Here is a 17,902-nt window from a genome sequence, read left to right as displayed (position 1 = left end):
CATCTCCCTCTTCACTGCTGGATGCAGCGCTCCTCCCGCACCCTCCCTATCACTCTCCCGCCTCCCTCCTCAGCTACTCCACAATACGAAAGCCCCTCCTTCCTCCTCCCTCCGTGCTCCCTCCTACTCACTTTCCTCCTTCCTCTCATTATTTCATCTCATCCTACCTCTCCTCTCCCTCCTTGCTTCTCCTAACTTATCTCTTCCTCTGCTCCAACTGCTTCTCTTTTCCTCCCCGTCTTCTCTTCCCCCTCCCTCCCGCCCCAGCCACCACTCCGCCTCGTGCTGTGAGAGTCTTTTATACAAGAGTGACTTTAGAGTGACTCGCAGAGGCTCTCCAGTGTCAAGGTAACGCCGCCAGGGGTACAGGGCGAAGAAGAACACCACACATGTTTATTCATTCCCCAATGCGCACACCTCGGAGGCACATCGTTAGGCTGCTAGCCATCGAGAAGGTTATTGCCGCACGAGTGTCACAAGAGAGGTACTCTGATAGGTACTGACTGGTGTGACGGAAGAATTACTGACACGAGAGATAAACATATGATATACATATATATATATATATATATATATATATATATATATATATATATATATATATATATATATAATATATATATATATATATATATATATATATATATTATATATATATATATATATATATATATATATATATATATATATTCAGAAAACTCTAAAGCAAAAATATACTTAAATTATAAGGAATGGAATATCCCGCATATACGCTACTCGAACAAACACTCACACACACACACACACACACACACACACACACACACACACACACACACACACACACACACACAGGTGAGGCTGCATCAAGTCTCCCCCATTTTAGCGTGCAGGTGTGAACGTCCCCCGCCTCCCTACAAGTGGACGTCCCCCCGCGGCTCCTAGGCGTCATTGGCGGAGTCCAGACCAATGGCGCGAAATCTCACACCTCAGCGTCACCTGTGATAGGACGCGCCACACCTCGCCAGCCAATCAGCGGCCGGGACGCCAGATTAGGTGTGAAGACGCACAATTGACGCCGCGGCGAACACCCTTCCGGGGCCGATCGATTACACTTCATGCGACGGTCTTCCTGTTTTCCTTCATTCCGCGCGACATTCTCCTTCACCTGACGTGTTGCTTCAGTCCTGAGCAAGGCGCAGAGCATGAGAGGCAGCCTGCGAGGAGCCTCACCAACTGTCGCGTAGCTAAGTTTTGTGACGTCGGCCCAGCGTGCCGTCTGGCGGGAGGTTCCTCTCCCCCCATCCACTCCTCCCTGCCCGTCCGTCCTACCTTTTCTTTCTTTCGATGTCCCATTTTCTTTCATTCACATTTTTCTTTCCCCTCTAGCTCAGTATCGTAATGGCAATATTTATCTATTTATTTATTATTTTTTAATCTTCGTAAGGTTATGAAGATGTACACGTTTGAATACAGGATCATTAATTTCCTTCTCTTTTAAAAGAAAAAAAGAAAAGAAAAATGCGTTACGGAGAACTAGTATTTCTCTACAGGTCAAGACATGCGGATGGACGACGGGCTGTGGCTTCACTGGGAGCATTAACGAATTTTCCAGTTTTATCATCGGTGAACGGCACGGTGGCGGGTATCATGGTGACTCCCGTGGCACCGTGACTCACAAATTAATTTGCATACTGCCAAGGATACAACTTGCCACATGGAACTCTCTCTTCATTGCACCGCACCGTCTGGGTCACGGGGACACTGGTTCCGCCCTGTCATGCCTAACGATCTTTCTCTCTTTTCCTTGGGTTTTCGTAATTTTCAACCATGTTACTGTCTTTGTTGCAACTTGTTCTCAGTCCGTGACGCTAGAGGTAGTCTTCCAACAGGCTATTGCAGGGATGAGTAAAGGGAGGCTGAGCAAGATACCACGACACGCTGGCTTGGTGCGTCTTGTCCGGGAACACATCTGCTTACTCTCATTGGACCAGCCTTGTACGCTTGCATCTTTCTAGTTCATCTCTACTGATTAATGGTATACGCTATTTCAAAAACAGTACTTTAATTTCTTAACTAGGCTATTTGATTATACTACCCTACATTGTTAATTAGTAACTAATCTGATATATCTTTTAGTGTTGTACAGCCACCCCCAACACTGTACAGCCTAGAAACTGCAAAATCTCTTCACTTTTATCGCCTTCTTTCTTGTAGATGCTTAAAGAAATTCCATACATTGCTTTTAGTGCTGTGAATTGTTGCATACCGCTGCAAAATAAACGAGAAAATGGAAAGGAGATTCGCATGAAGTGCTTTAGCAATCCTCCTTCAGAGTGTAAGTGTAAATGACCAACACTTGCAAGACGTTAAGCCAGAGGACGGTGCGTGAGTTTGTTGCCACGAACGGGACTTTCCTCACGTCCACCACATTACCACCGCGTCCACTTCCCACCGCCCATGTTGGTCAATAACAGGTAAACAACAGCAGTTCCCTTCCAGCAGCGCGCCAATGAGCCGTCTCTTGCAAAGCTGGGATGGTGCAAGGATTACCTCAGGATCCGTGAAATTTTGTATGTAGGGTGTGGAGATGACGTACAGCGCTGAAGGCTCTATGGTTCGTATTAAGTGTTTCGGCGCCCATCACAACCAATTTTAACAGGTTATTAGTATTATTATATTAGTATCAGTTATATATCAGGTTATATTAGTATCAATGACGTTTCCATGACTCTGAAGACAGTTTAGCAAGGATTCTGTAGTCAATGAAAAAACACGTAACAGTCATTTAATCTTTGAAAACAATCCTGAGAGAGTAAAGTGTTTCAGATTACAGAGCTGTTAATGAACGACAACAAAGACGAGGAAGCGAAGAAAGTACAGCGGTATAGTACATACTAATCATATCTTAGAAAAGACATTTACTACACACCTTTAAGTTTGGAAGTGACGAGTTGGGAAGGTGGAACTGGGAAGGTGATACTCCTTTCACAACCTGGAGTCATGGGATCGTCACCATCAAAACACCACCATGATCAAGTATAGACATTCTTTCCATAGACTTTTCCCTTTTACAACATTTCCCTCCCTTGACTCATTCCTACGTGTCCATCTCTCCCCCTCCGGACATTCCCTCCAATACTCATCAACCAAACCTATCTTATCCTTACATAATAAGAATCTATCGAAAGCAAAGACTTCAGTTAGTGTTTCGTTATCATAAGACACCGTGTGAAATGTAAACAAATTTAGAATATTTTTTTTCTTTTTTTTTCAGGAAATATGATAATGTTTATTCATTCCTCCCATGCCCTTCACATTCCCGCCGGAGCACCGCGTCGCTACTGACACGTGGCGCTGCACCTCGCTGCTGTAATTACACCCGCTCATCTCCTTTAAGTGTTGGCCGTTCTAGCCAATGCTGTCCAGGCGATGATAACATTACAAGAGCATGAAATTAGTTTATTCTAAAGCAGTCGCTATACAGCCTTGATGCGCCCTTTCCCTGTCCGTTTATCATTTTAAATTAGAATAAAGCTACATTACACTTTAAAACGTTCCTTTTCACCGTCTGCTATACATTTTCAACCCAGACCTGAAGTGCGGCGGCTGAAGGTTGCTCACAGCCCTCGGACAAAAAGCAGTACGCGACATCCGGGTTATCATCGAGCCGAGCACCTTCCACAAGTTTTCCCGGGACCCATTTATCGACCAGCCACCGAAGGGCATAAACAACACGAGCGGCGGCGTGTCGCCCGCACCGCCACATGTTCAAGACCAGACGTGCCGCGCCTCCTTGGCCTCGGTAACCACCGCGATGAGTGTTGTGAGCATCAGCTTGTGTTCGGGAAGGGAAACGAGGACAGCTGGAATGGGATGGGAAGGTAATGGGAGTGATTCTCTCTCTCTCTCTCTCTCTCTCTCTCTCTCTCCTCTCTCCTCTCTCTCTCCTCTCTCTCTCTCTCTCTCTCTCTCTCTCTCTCTCTCTCTCTCTCTCTCTCTCTCTCTCCATGTAAATGCATGGATGAAAGGAAAATAAACTGCATTATAAATGGGAGGGAAGTACAGGAAAAAAAAAAAAACATGAGAGGAACTGAACAGGATTTGAATAAAGGAGAGATAAGGGGAGCCGAGGATGAAAGGCATCGGGAAAGGAATGGTATATGATAAATGTACAAGTGGAATACCAACTTAACAAAGAGAAGTGGATGGAGTCTGCAGTGAGTACTGTTGAGGCTTGCAGGGCCAAGCGCCGCCACCGAGGCCGCGGCTGGAGGGTGGTGGAGTCAATGAGACGAAGAACACTTTGCACTGAGGTTGATGAATACCGAGAACTCATTTGGCAGCGAAAGTCACAAGGACATCCTTGGTACAAGCCACCGAGTGTCCCAGACAGGCCTTGGTGTGACCTGAACCCCCTCAGACTTCAAAGATTGTCGTGTGTGAGAGAGAGAACCAAGAGTGCAGTGAGAGCAGGGCGGGGAAGGACTACGCCTGTCGAGTGCCCACATCTAAGCATCACGTTGAATAAACTTCAGCTTAATATTAATAAGACCTTCAAAAAGACGAGGTAGATAAAAATTATAAGTATATAATATCATCAGCTCAAAATCTCAATACAAAAGAAATGCTACAGAAGCGTACGTACCTATCTCTTTACATATATACGAGATACCAAAATGCATAATAGGAAAAACATGACACAAGAACAAAGACTGCTCCAAATAAAGCAAATACGCGCCATGCAGCGTGCACCCACACGTCGCGTGGACAGGTGATCCATTAACGCACTCACCCACACACCTCCTGCTTCGATCCGCGTGAACTCAAAGCCTTCCCTCGCGCCTGTCTCAAAAGATCTATACTGGGATTTTTTTCCTCTGCTTCGCCGCCTCCCTTTCATCTCACACGCTCCTGTCTGGGTACAGTCAATAAGGGATATGAGAGAGAGAGAGAGAGAGAGAGAGAGAGAGAGAGAGAGAGAGAGAGAGAGAGAGAGAGAGAGAGAGAGAGAGAGAGAGAGAGAGAGAGAGAGAGAGAGAGAGAGAGAGAGAGAGAGAGAGAGAGAGAGAGAGATGTATGGAATATAATTAAACTGTGTGTGTGTGTGTGTGTGTGTGTGACGGGAGGGAGGAAGGCAGGCAAGCAGGCAGACAGGCAGACAAGACAACAACAGGTAACAGGAGCAACACGCCAGGTAAGGAGGCCAACAATACGCCCGCGCCGGGGAACACGTGTCGTCCTTTTGTCGAAGGTTAATCCAGAATGAAAGGCACAAGATAAAACCAGGTTGTGCTCCGCTGATTTCCGTGTCACACAAGGCCGCTGGAACACAATGACAGGCACGGATCAGAGAAGACATGCACGTAACCCTCTCCCTCACTCTCCTCTCTCTCCTCACCTCTTCTCCCATTCCTACCTCCTCTCCCTCTGTCTCACCCTCACCACACGGCACGACCTCTTCCCCATTTTCCCTCTCCCCTTTCTCCTCCTCCTCCTTTCCCTTCTCCTCTACCTCCAACTGCTTTAGTACAAAAATTGTAATCGACGCAAGAGAAAAAAGTTGAAATAAACAATGGGTGACCGAATTCGCGTGGACTCCAACCCCCAAATTCGTGGATTAAAAATGGCCAGATTGCATGTTAGTGTGAATGATGCGCCGGTGGTGGTGGTGGTGGTGGTGGTGGTGGGTGAAGGGCTAGTGATTGAGGGAGGGAGAGGTGAGGGAGGGAGGGATAGGGAGAGCGTGCGGCCAAGATGGTTAGGTAGGTGGATAGGTGGGGTAAGAGAGGCACCAATAATGATGACGTGAAGATGAGGTGAAAGTGAAAACACCGGTGATGATGATAATGGGCTGATAGTGGAGTGGTGATGAAGGTGAACTGGATGGAGGTAACGGGGCTATCTTTTATATTTTCCTTTTTTTTTTTTTTTTTTTGTGTGTGTGTGTGTGTGTGTGTGTGTGAGTTGGTGGTGGTGATGAGGGTGAATAGTGACTGACTGACTGCCTGGTGGTGACGTGGAGACACACGAAGGTAACAAACACGGTGGAGACGGTGCAGCATTCTGAGACAGCCATAAACACGTAAGGAAAGAGAGTTTGCGTTAGAACTAAATAGATTAGAACCGTGGTGCGCACATAGACAGAGTGGAAGTGAAGGGCAGCAGAGAAACCAGTGTCAGTGATGAGTCTGTGGAGTTAAATTATTGTGAAAAAAAAGAGTATCTATTTCTCCTCATCCTGTGGAAAGGACAGAGATGGAACGTTGGCGGAAGTCAGAAAGTTATAAATGCAAAGCTTTCTCGTAGTTATGACGTGAAGTAATGAAATTATGAAGAGACAGAGAGATGCAGACGAACCAACAGACAGACGGACGGACGTGGCTTAGCAAAGTAACTGCGAATAATGAACATAAAGGATGCTATAAAAGAGATAAATGAGTTCAAAATATTGCAACTACACAATTCGTTTATGTGTGTGTGTGTGTGTGTGTGTGTGGGTGTGTGTGTGTGTGTGTGTGTGAAGGTTTGGACACGTCCCTGGGCGTGGCTGTGGACAAGTGGGCGTGGCTATAAAGTTATGGGCGTGGCTCGTAACTCAATATCTGTGGCTTCAATTCTCCTAACGAGCATATTATCACAGTCATTATGTAAAGTGAGGGAGAGGATGAGAGAGGAGAGGACAGGTAATGAAGACAGGTGACGGGCGGCGGGAGAGGGACGCGAGGAGAGAAGGGGAGGGAGGAGGAGAGGGATACAGGTAGGAAAGGAGGGATGGAGGAAGGGAAGGAGAGGTAGGCAAATGGAAGGAGGGAAACGAAGGAGGAAGACGACCAGTGAGTATAAAGGTGTCATCAAGGAGAGAGAGAGAGAGAGAGAGAGAGAGAGAGAGAGAGAGAGAGAGAGAGAGAGAGAGAGAGAGAGAGAGAGAGAGAGAGAGAGAGAACTAAAACTCCTTCGTTTATTTCTACAGTCCACATGTTGAAGCAGAGTCACTGTTATCAGCCCGGGCACTCGAACGACTCAGTGGGAGAGAGAACCTGGAAACATTTTTTAGATTTTGTCTTTCCCCCTCCTCAGATGATTGTAACTTAGCTATAATGATCGCATACCACAAACAGATAAGAGTAGATAAGAAAAAAAAAGTTTGCAAGTAAAATAGTTGTAGTAGTAGTAGTAGTAGTAGTAGTAGTAGTAGTAGTAGTAGTAGTAGTAGTAGTAGTAGTAGTAGCAATAATAATAATAATAATAATAATAATAATAATAATAATAATAATAATAATAATAATAATAATAATAATAATAGTAATAACAATAACGACAACAACAACAACAACAACAACAACAACAACAACAACAACAACAACAACAACAAGCTAGTGGAAGGAATTTACTATGAATGCATTAACAAAACTACTAAGGTTGGGGGATGAAAAATTTAATTGAAGGTAAATGAAAGCTTTTAGAGGAAGGCTGTGATGGGAGACCAGGCATTTACAAGGTGTTTATATGATGCATAATGGATGGGAGGGCGACGCTGTGGTGTTAGTGTGTGTGTGTGTGTGTGTGTGTGTGTGTGTGTGTGTGTGTGTGTGTGTGTGTGTGTGTGTGTGTGTGTGTGTGTGTGTGTGTGTGTGTGTGTGTGTGTGTTTACCAAGAGTACATATATTTTTACAGTGGAAGCAATGCAAAGGCACGAGGCATATACTCACTACATGTCATAGAACATAAGAAATAATATATCAAGATAGAAAAAAAAAATATATATATATATACACATGAATTTAAAGAATGACGAGTTTAATTACGTTACTAAAACTCTTACATAAGATAAATGAAATGTTACTCTTTACCGTGGAATCTAAATGTAAATGTTTATCTATTATGTAAAAAGGATGCAGGGAAAAAGCGTGTTTCCTGCACATAATGGTGGAAAACATACGATAACGCTCTAATGGAACTAAGAAGCATTAATGAAAAAGAAATAATTTTGCAACAGTTTAATGATCTCCGTTCTGAATTCAAATAATTTTCTTCTCCTGCGCTACTCTATGGTATGTGGACTCTTAAGCCTCTCCATCTATACCTCAGACACCCCGGTATGAGAAAGCCGAGATGCCTGATTAATATTTCAGAACATTCCTTCAGTGACAATCATTATTTTGTGACAACTGAAGTACATCATAATCAGTGTGCATGAACATGTACAGTGAACAACAGCGTGCATGAAGAAAGTAAGACAACAGAGTGGCAGCCGCAGTCTCCGTGACGGGTGTGACGGGACGAGCTGGGTGGTCAGCTAAGGGCGAGGTGACGCTGGCCTCGCTGCGCGCTGGGCTGGAGGGGATGTGTAGCTTGTTGGTATACAAGGCACCCACAAAGAACAAATTAGCATTCATAAAGGGGAATCGGTGATAAAACAAATTGATATAACTAGCTATGAATTAGGCGTCCCGGTAGTGGAACCTCGGGCCAGGCTGGCGGCGAGGGTGGTGGTGACTTCCCTTCTGTGCAACCTGGTGAGTGTGTGAAGGCAAGGTGTGCTCACCCACTCACAACACTTTGGTTCGTATTCTTAAACATCTCTGCACCTCATCATGACAACTTGTGACATTTTCTAATAGAAGTTACTGTGGTTTTCAAGAGTGATTTTGTGACTTTATTGATAGTTTGGGAAGGATTCTGCATCGTCATTGAGAGGAAACACTCTCAAGGGCACGCTTTATCATCTTTGTAGCCGTTGAGAAATGTCCTCACGAGAGTCAGCAGCGGTGCCGCACCTGCAGGCTCTTCAGCAACCTGCCCGACATGCCGACTCCACCACCACGGCCGTCACACGTGCCACTGAGGAGCTGCTCCGGCCCAGGTGCAGATTGTGGCACCAGCAAAGACAATTTCTAAACACATACATCGGCTGGTGGAGCGCGTTTGTTGAAGTCTACATGAATCGAACACCGTTTCATCTTGCACCGTTATGCCGCCACACCACCGCCCACAGAAAGGCGCCACCACCCTTAGTGACTGATTCTTCCTTAAGGAGCATAACGATGACAGAAATACAAAAACGTTCCGCGTCACCAAGCAGGACCCGTATTCTGAAACCCTTTGTGATCCTGTCAGAACTTTTTTTTTCTTTTCTCATGCAAGAGATAATTTTTCGAATTCCCATGGATATTACACTAATTGAAGATGCAGGATCCGTGTTAAGCAATCACCACAACTATGAGAACACCACTGAAAACCTTAGTAACTTCCACTAGAGTAATTAAAGAAACAGTTGAGGTAAGACGCCGAAATTTTCAACGCCTGACTGGAAATCTTCCCAAACGCAGGACTGAAACAGAGGCCGGCCACCCATCACGCATCCACTATTACAAGTTCTGAGGAAAAACCAGCAGGAAGCCTCATATTCAGGGGTCTTCGCGCATATTTCGAAACTCAGAAATTCCTCTAGCTAGTGCACCATAACTGTATCCCTGACCGTAACTGTGAACTGACGTTGATCTGCGTGTAAGGTCATAGTGCGTTTCTATTTTATCTATTTAATGATCTGGTTTTGTCTTTCTGTCTATCTATTTGTTAACTTGTCTATCTTTAAAACACACACACACACACACACACACACACACACACACACACACACACACACACAAAGACGTTAAGATATACGAGTGTACACACCTCGAGGTATGCATCACCCGTTTCCTTCCCACCACTACCCCCACTAACAAACATTTTTTTTTTTTACGTTTTCTTCCTCACCGCTCGTTGAATCTTATTTCCTTAAACACACGCTTTCCTCACATCTCCGCGCCGCTCGGGTTCCAAGTGTGCTACCCTCCCTCCAGCCTTCCTCCACCTCACAACTACCGCTCACACCAAACCACGAACGGCGTAGGTAATGTTCTTTAATGTGTTCTAATTACTAGTTTCTGTCTTGGGTAATTGATTGTAATGTTCTGGGGTTCGCCACAAAAAGTGACAACTCGGCTCAATACGGCGTGGCATATCGGCTCCCTGGTGCGTCGTGCTGCATAACGCGGCCGTCTCGAACCCCGCCACAGTGATGCCAGGACCCAGGACACCCATAGGGGTCACCCACACAAGGACAGAACAAACACCGTCCGCCATGCGTAGACTCCTTCAGGTGGAGGGGGACGGACGCACTGCAGAGGGGACGGGAAAGAGGAAAGGAGGGAGTCGTGTCGGGTGCGTGGCGGCGGAGCTGAGTAAGGGCTGATGGCCGCTGATACACGGGTGCGAGGGCCATATATCACCCGCGGCACGGCACTACAACCACTAGAGAGGTTCCGACGCAAGTAAGTAGGCGTCGGCGCCATGACAGCTCCGTTTCCATCAGCAGACCAATCCGCTGGCGTCCCGCAGGGTGATAATTTGGACTCGGTCACACCCCGCAAAGGGAATCGATCTCGGGGACAAAAAGATCAGAGCACGTTTTTCCAGCCATGCTAATGTGATGGCGGTGAGACCAGAGGACTCTTGGACATGAAAATGTGAACTCTCTCTCCTGTCCCTACCCTAACCTGCTCCCCAATCCTCTTACTCACCATTAAATCCTTCCCGTCTGTCTTGGGCCGCTCTGATCTCGTCTCATCACCAATAATCACAATGTTAGTTATCCTCACCTGCTCCATGGACACATACCACCGCCGCCCCGTGTGGCTCGCGTCACCTGCAACGTGAAGGCAGGTGTGTGAGTGGCCTGCGTTAAGGAAGAGGGAGGGACACGTGTCAACAAACCCAGCCAATGAGAGACAGGGACAGTTGTTAATGTGGTGAGTGTCTTGACCAATAAGATATTCCTTCCACAAAATAAGTGAATATACATATAACAGTGTGTGTGTGTGTGTGTGTGTGTGTGTGTGTGTGTGTGTGTGTGTGTGTGTGTGTGTGTGTATGTGATTATAACTCCAAATCTGTATCTATCAATCTATCTAAGCACACACACACACACACACACACACACACACACACACACACACACACACACACACACACACACACACACACACACACACACACACACAAAGCAACAAGGAACCATACATGACTTAATTAAATCTAACACAAGAAAATACAAGAATAAAATAAAAGTCTATTGATGAACCTAAAACCAGCCTTCATGTAGGAGTCAACGCGACGATCCTCCTGTGTGCATGGCAGAGACTTGTGTGTCCTGTACCTGAAGACTCGAGAGGGGGAACATTGGACGTAAACATACTACGGGATCTTTGTCGCGGGAATAAGATGGTGTGAGAAGAGACGTGGTGTTCGGGTCACGTGAAAGAGAAAGAGGAAAACTATTCTGAGGTTGCTCACAGTAATGCTAAAAGATTGAGAGGACAAGAATATTACAGAAAATAAACGTGACTGAGGTCCAGGAGAGAGAGAGAGAGAGAGAGAGAGAGAGAGAGAGAGAGAGAGAGAGAGAGAGAGAGAGAGAGAGAGAGAGAGAGAGAGAGAGAGAAAGCAAAGCAAGACGGACAGAAAACAAGTTTGAGAAAGAATAAAAATAATAATGATAAAAAAATATATATATATAAAAAAAAAAACAATATTCGAGTGAAGGGCTGGAGCTGATGAAGTGTGTTATGCAGCAGCTTAAGATTTCGCCTGTTTGTTGTGTTGGAGGGTGAGTGAACCGCTGGCCATCCGGTGGTGTTGTGGTGCACCCGCATTTAAGGCGCGTTGTGTGGGTGTGCTGTTACTGTTCTGAGAATACTTGAGGCCATTCTATTCCGAGCCGGCTGATGAATGTTGTCTCTGTGAACATTACGCACCTAAACATACACATCTGGTTGACGTAACATAACTACAGCATGATGACACACGTGGTTTGGTACAATACTGCATATCACATTCTACCAATACACCTCTGTTACTAAAATAATCAACTCCAACCCTTTGTTTTTCTATGATATTTCTGGGGGAAGAGGTAGATGATTTTAGCCACGAGTAATAAATAAATAAGTAAATAAATAAATGAATAAATAATCATAAACAAACAAATTAAGTCATTACAGTGTAGCGCTAGTATGAACTGAAATGGGATAATGGATGGTATTACTATACAAGATATAAACCATTCTTCTAAGAGCATTTTCAGATATTCAGTATTACATATCAATGAGATGACGCATGCAGGCATTATGATAAATTCTCACTGGGATCTTCTGTGTCCCTAGGTATAAATAATAGTTCAAATTTTCAGCAGCAAAGCACTGTAACAAAGCCGACTTAGTGACTCCAGTGGTAGTTCAATAATAGATTCTACACCATGAGTAAATAAACAGCAACTATGACAGCACGACTAGTCATCTCTGCGCTCTTTAAAAACAGTACACATGAGAGAACGAGGCGCTTAAAGAATACGAGTCATAGTACCAGGCTCCTTATTCTCAGACGTTTGGCGATGTATCTCTGCGACTTGTAACAGGTTTCAGTGAATGTTACTGAGAATTTTGAGGTTGTTTATATGATTCTGGTGATGATTTAACAACAATCTTGCATCATTAACAGGAAAAGCACCCATGGGAATTCGACCAATCACCTATGTAGTTCTTGAATACACTCCCAATGAGAGCCAGACGAGGTGCAGCTTAGACAGGCATGCACCAGGTTCAGAATGCTGGCTCGCCGTTCCCCTCAGCAGTGTCGCAGGCTGTCGTCATTTCACCTTAAACATAAGTTACAGAATGCTCTAAGAATAAATGACATACTAGTTATTGAACGAAGACATTAAAAAAGAATAGAAAGAAAATAGCAAAAACACATTAAGTGACAATATATATATTTTTTTTTTCATGTGCAAAGAAGAATAGCTAAAAGTTAAAGGTTCAAGAGATAAATAAATTAATAAATTACTAAATCCATTTACTGCACACAAATTATTTACTTTATCGCTCTTTATTTATTTATTTTTTTTTCTTTTTTTTTTTTTGTTCACGTCTTCACATTCTTTGATTAACCTTCATTTCCCACCCAACCTAAACTTCATTTCCTTATTAATTACTGGTTTTACTGACCTTCATTACGTGTATCCTTCGCTCTCCTTCCCTCCTGTATTGGATTCTTCCTAACTATGGACATAATATACTTTCAAAAGGACTTTTCAAATACTGTTTATTCTTAAAATGGGTAGTTTGTAATCTCTCTCTCTCTCTCTCTCTCTCTCTCTCTCTCTCTCTCTCTCTCTCTCTCTCTCTCTCTCTCTCTCTCTCTCTCTCTCTCCGTCACCTGCAACATTCCTTACTGCCAGTTGGGGTTATACCTGCTAATTAGTGCGTGTGTATGTACATACCTTCCCACTCAGGCGTATACATGTGTGTGTGTGTGTGTGTGTGTGTGTGTGTGTGTGTGTGTGTGTGTGTGTGTGTGTGTGTGTGTGTGTGTGTGTGTGTGTGTGTGTGTGTGTGTGTGTGTGTGTGTATGCTTCTGCGTGTCTGTGTGTGATCAATATATATTATGAGGTATAGTAAAAATAATGAAAATAGACAAATTAATTGGCAATAAAAACATTTCCTTCGTGTGTGTGTGTGTGTGTGTGTGTGTGTGTGTGTGTGTGTGTGTGTGTGTGTGTGTGTGTGTGTGTGTGTGTGTGTGTGTGTGTGTGTGTGTGTGTGTGTGTGTGTGTGTGTGTGTGTGTGTGTGTGTGTGTGTGTGTGTGTGTGTGTTTGTGACAGATGCACACTATAAACACGTAAACAGACAAATTAGCCAACAACAAACACCATCTACCTATAATTAAACCTTACAAAAACAATAAGAAATAACACAGACAGATAAAATGAAAATTAACAATCAATAAAATCCTCTCCCTTCACAGCTCCCTCTCATCGTCCCTTCAGTGACCGACAGTGACCACCCCGCGACCCCGTAAACAAGTAGCAGCTCGGACCGTCCCTCAGCATGACCTCTGACCCAGCCGTGTACCTGACATCCCTGAACCCGCCCTTCCTCAGCAGCCCTCGGCGGGGAGTGAGTGAGTGAAGGAGACAGGCAGGCAGTGAGGGTGGAAGGGAGGGAGAGGAGGAAGAGCAAGAGGTAAGGGAGGCAGGCTGTCTGTCGGGGTGGTCGAGTCATTATCGTGTCAAACAACAAATTAAGCGATCGACTCCCTAACTACTCCATCCCAGGATACCTAATTACCGGCAGGGTCATTAAGGTGGAGGAAACTTAGGGAACCAGGAGGCAATCTTTACTGAGACCTGAAGAGAGAGAAAATGTTTTAGAGAGGAAGCTGCTGGTGGCTGATGGCTGGTGGAAGGCTGACTGCTGCAGGGCTGAGTGTGTGGCCGCTCGAGTAGGTGTGGAATCGAAGAAGTAACACGCAACACTGACGATGCACTGGAGATACTATGATATAAAACTAAAGTAAAAGCCATGGTGTTCGTTGCTTACGAGAACTTTACTGGGAATGTGACTCATGTTCTCAGAGGCAATAGAGGAAGAGAGAGGAAACTGAAAATAAAGTGAAAGGTAATAAACATGAAATAAGAGGAAATGTCGAGGATAAACCTGATGATTTTCAGAATAAATGGCAAATATGTTAAGGAAGAGAGGAGTAACGATAAATCACAATCATAGAGGTAATAGAAAGATTGTGTTTTCAAAAAGGAATGGGAGTCAACATGAAATAGAAAACTGAGAGGGAAGACCTAATGATTTTCGTAATAAGTTGACTAGATTTAATAGCAAGAGGAATAAGGAAAAAGTGCAACATTGGAAATTATAAACAGGTTCCTAGAAAGATAAATTCATAAACAGTGTGTGTGTGTGTGTGTGTGTGAGAGAGAGAGAGAGAGAGAGAGAGAGAGAGAGAGAGAGAGAGAGAGAGAGAGAGAGAGAGAGAGAGAGAGAGAGAGAGAGAGAGAGAGAGAGAGAGAGAGAGAGAGAGAGAGAGAGAGAGATCCACTCCAACTGACAACAAAAGATAAAAACACTAATCAAGAGTCATACAGACACAGTAATAAAAAGACAGAGACAGAGATAGAGATAGACAGAGAAAGACAGACACACAGACACACACAGACATACACACACACAAAAAAAAAAAAAACAGGAAAAAAATCAAGCAGTCGATTTTTCCTTTTCAGCCACCATTAGGCAACAAGACCATTAATATATCTTGTAAACTTCCCAGTGCTGAGATGCAGGGAGTGAGTGAAAGACGCGAGGCGAGCAATGAGCAGTGAGGCGGGAAGTAGAATAATATTGATTGAATTTCTGGTGTGTCCTTTCACGCGTACAACTGTCACCTGACACTCCCACACGATCACCCATGGTATACCTCAACTCTCCCACGCCCTCCACTGAGAAAGCCACACGGCCTCCCACGCCAATCCCCAAAACATCCCACGACAAGGCCTACCATACATTCCCATGACAAAACTCCATTCCCTCCAAAGACGAAGCCACTCAACGAGCCAACAATGCTCCCACAGCCACGCAGACAAGGCCGCGTCGCAGCCTCACGCCCACCCACGTCACAGTCCCACGTTCTCACAGACAAGCCCACAACAAAGCCTTACACCCATCACCTATGCTCATCACGACGGCCCGAGGGGGGGATGGGGCCACGTCCGTCACCCCTACACAGACTGGGGTCACATCCATCGAGCACCTGAGCCACCCGGGCCTCCTCCTCAGGCCCTCCACCACTCAGGCCATCGTATGGAGGCTTACCATACATACTGGTACTGTCAGAGTCAGTGATGCACGTCGCGCCGCCAGGTAGTGCAGGCAAGTCAGGTAGTACAAGAAGCTTAAGGTGTCGCCGCCGATCATTGACTGCTGCTTCAGGTTAGTGGTTCCGCTCCATGACAGGCACGTCTGCACTTTGATTAAGCCGACCTCCACGCATTATACCTCAACAAAAGGTTAAACTGCTTTGCGATATATATGCACACACACACACACACACACACACACACACACACACACACACACACACACACACACACACACACACACACACAAATATATATGTGTGTGTGTGTGTGTGTGTGTGTGTGTGTGTGTGTGTGTGTGTGTGTGTGTGTGTGTGTGTGTGTGTGTGTGTGTGTGTGTGTGTGTGTGTGTGTGTGTGTGTGTATGTGTGTGTAGGTGGGTGAGTGGGCGTGAAGGAGTAGATAAAGTAATCAAACACAGGTTACAAATTGTTAAGAAATGACCTACAGCACACCTTTCTTCCTTGTCCAACATGAACCGTGTCAGCAGGAGCTTATCGTACACACCGGCTTATCCTGCTTTCTTACCTCATGTCGTAATTCTTTTAGGAACCTTCGTGCCTATTTGTTTACGCGTTTAATACAAATAAGCATAAGAAAAAGAAGCAACTGGTGACAACTCCCTCTCCTTCTCCACTGTCCACTTAACCCTGTCCAGTATTTTATCTGAGCCACAGCAATAACACATCCAGGGCACCTCCAGCATCACCCTAGTGTCGCACCTCTTCTGATGGGAAGCCGTCGTGCTGGCCACATAAATGAAGAAATAAAGGTGATGAGAAAACGCAAAAGCGCTTCCACAAACAAGCAGGAGTTGGTGTTCCAAGTATCACTTCTCCAGGAAGCCATCATCGTCGTGACGGGCCAGCAACTGATCGGCGGCATCGCTCCGGGAAGCCATGGGTGAGTGCAGGCGGCGGAAGACGTTCTCCTCACTCCATTTACTTGTGATTACTCCTTTCATTTCCCAGCATTCCCTATTTCTCTTCTGTTTTTTTTTTTTCTTCTTCTTTCAGTTTCAACACATGTCGTCTTAGATATTTCCTCCTCTTCTGTAACCTCTTGCCCATGTTCTCTCTTCCCTTCGCTCTTCTCTTCCCCCTCCCTCCCCCACATCATCCATATTCATAAGACATCCCCATTAACATAACCACTGGACCTCACAGACAGACAGGTCCCCTGCTAACCACTGCTTGCCTGGGGTTCCGCGGCCCCGCCCTGCACGCCGGCGCCGCACAGGTGGTCGCGCACCTGCACCCCCGCGCGCGTCATAAATGATCCCTCGCAATACTCACAAGAAAAGTTCCACCGTTGAGCGTGACCACATACGAGTATATTCTGAAGTATCAGATGATGCTGTGCTGAGAACACTGAGTGAAGCCAAAATAGTGGATAAAAAATATCTTCTTTAAAACTCGAAAGAAAAGACGATGCAGCTTATCGCAACTGTTACACCTGCAAGCCCCACGCCGCCTCCCCCCCACCTACCAGCAATTCCCCCAGACAAGCCCCGTTATGCTACAATCTTCTCCCCACCATCTCAGCAGCTCCCCGCTTTCCCAACCACGCCTAGCCCTCCCTTCTTTTCCACGTCTCAGACACGAACGCTAAAAGCTTGCACCTTTTTAAAATGTCATTGATACTGTACTGTATTAAAAACAAAGTTGTGATGCCTCACTGAGTAGACGGATTATAATTATGGTAAAGCGTTTTATAAATAATGGAAGCGCACACACACACACACACACACACACACACACACACACACACACACACACACACACACACACGCACACGGATGCCCACAACTCTCTTAACTCGAGTGGCCTTGTTCCCACTTTCTTTCTGTTCTGCATTTTCACGCATGCTGTAGTTCTTTATTCAATAACTCCTGTCCACTTACAACACAGCTGATAACAACTTCCATGTTCTTTCTGGTAAGACCCGAGCCTTATTCCCATTTGGTAGTTTACATAAATAAGATACCTTCTCCTTTCATATGAAACAACGAAATTCAACCATTCTACCTACAAACCACGCAGGGATTTATATTCTGAAAGATTTTAACATTCGCTGTATTCAACAGGAAATCACGAATGGGATTCAGCATAACGATAAATACTTCTTTAGATACATAAGCGAAGCAGATATTCATGATGTACAGCATACTGGGC

This window comes from Scylla paramamosain, chromosome 15, assembly GCF_035594125.1.
Source record: "Scylla paramamosain isolate STU-SP2022 chromosome 15, ASM3559412v1, whole genome shotgun sequence".
Lineage (NCBI taxonomy): Eukaryota > Metazoa > Arthropoda > Malacostraca > Decapoda > Portunidae > Scylla > Scylla paramamosain.
The sequence above is the reverse complement of the archived record's forward strand: the minus strand, read 5'-3'. Positions refer to the sequence as shown.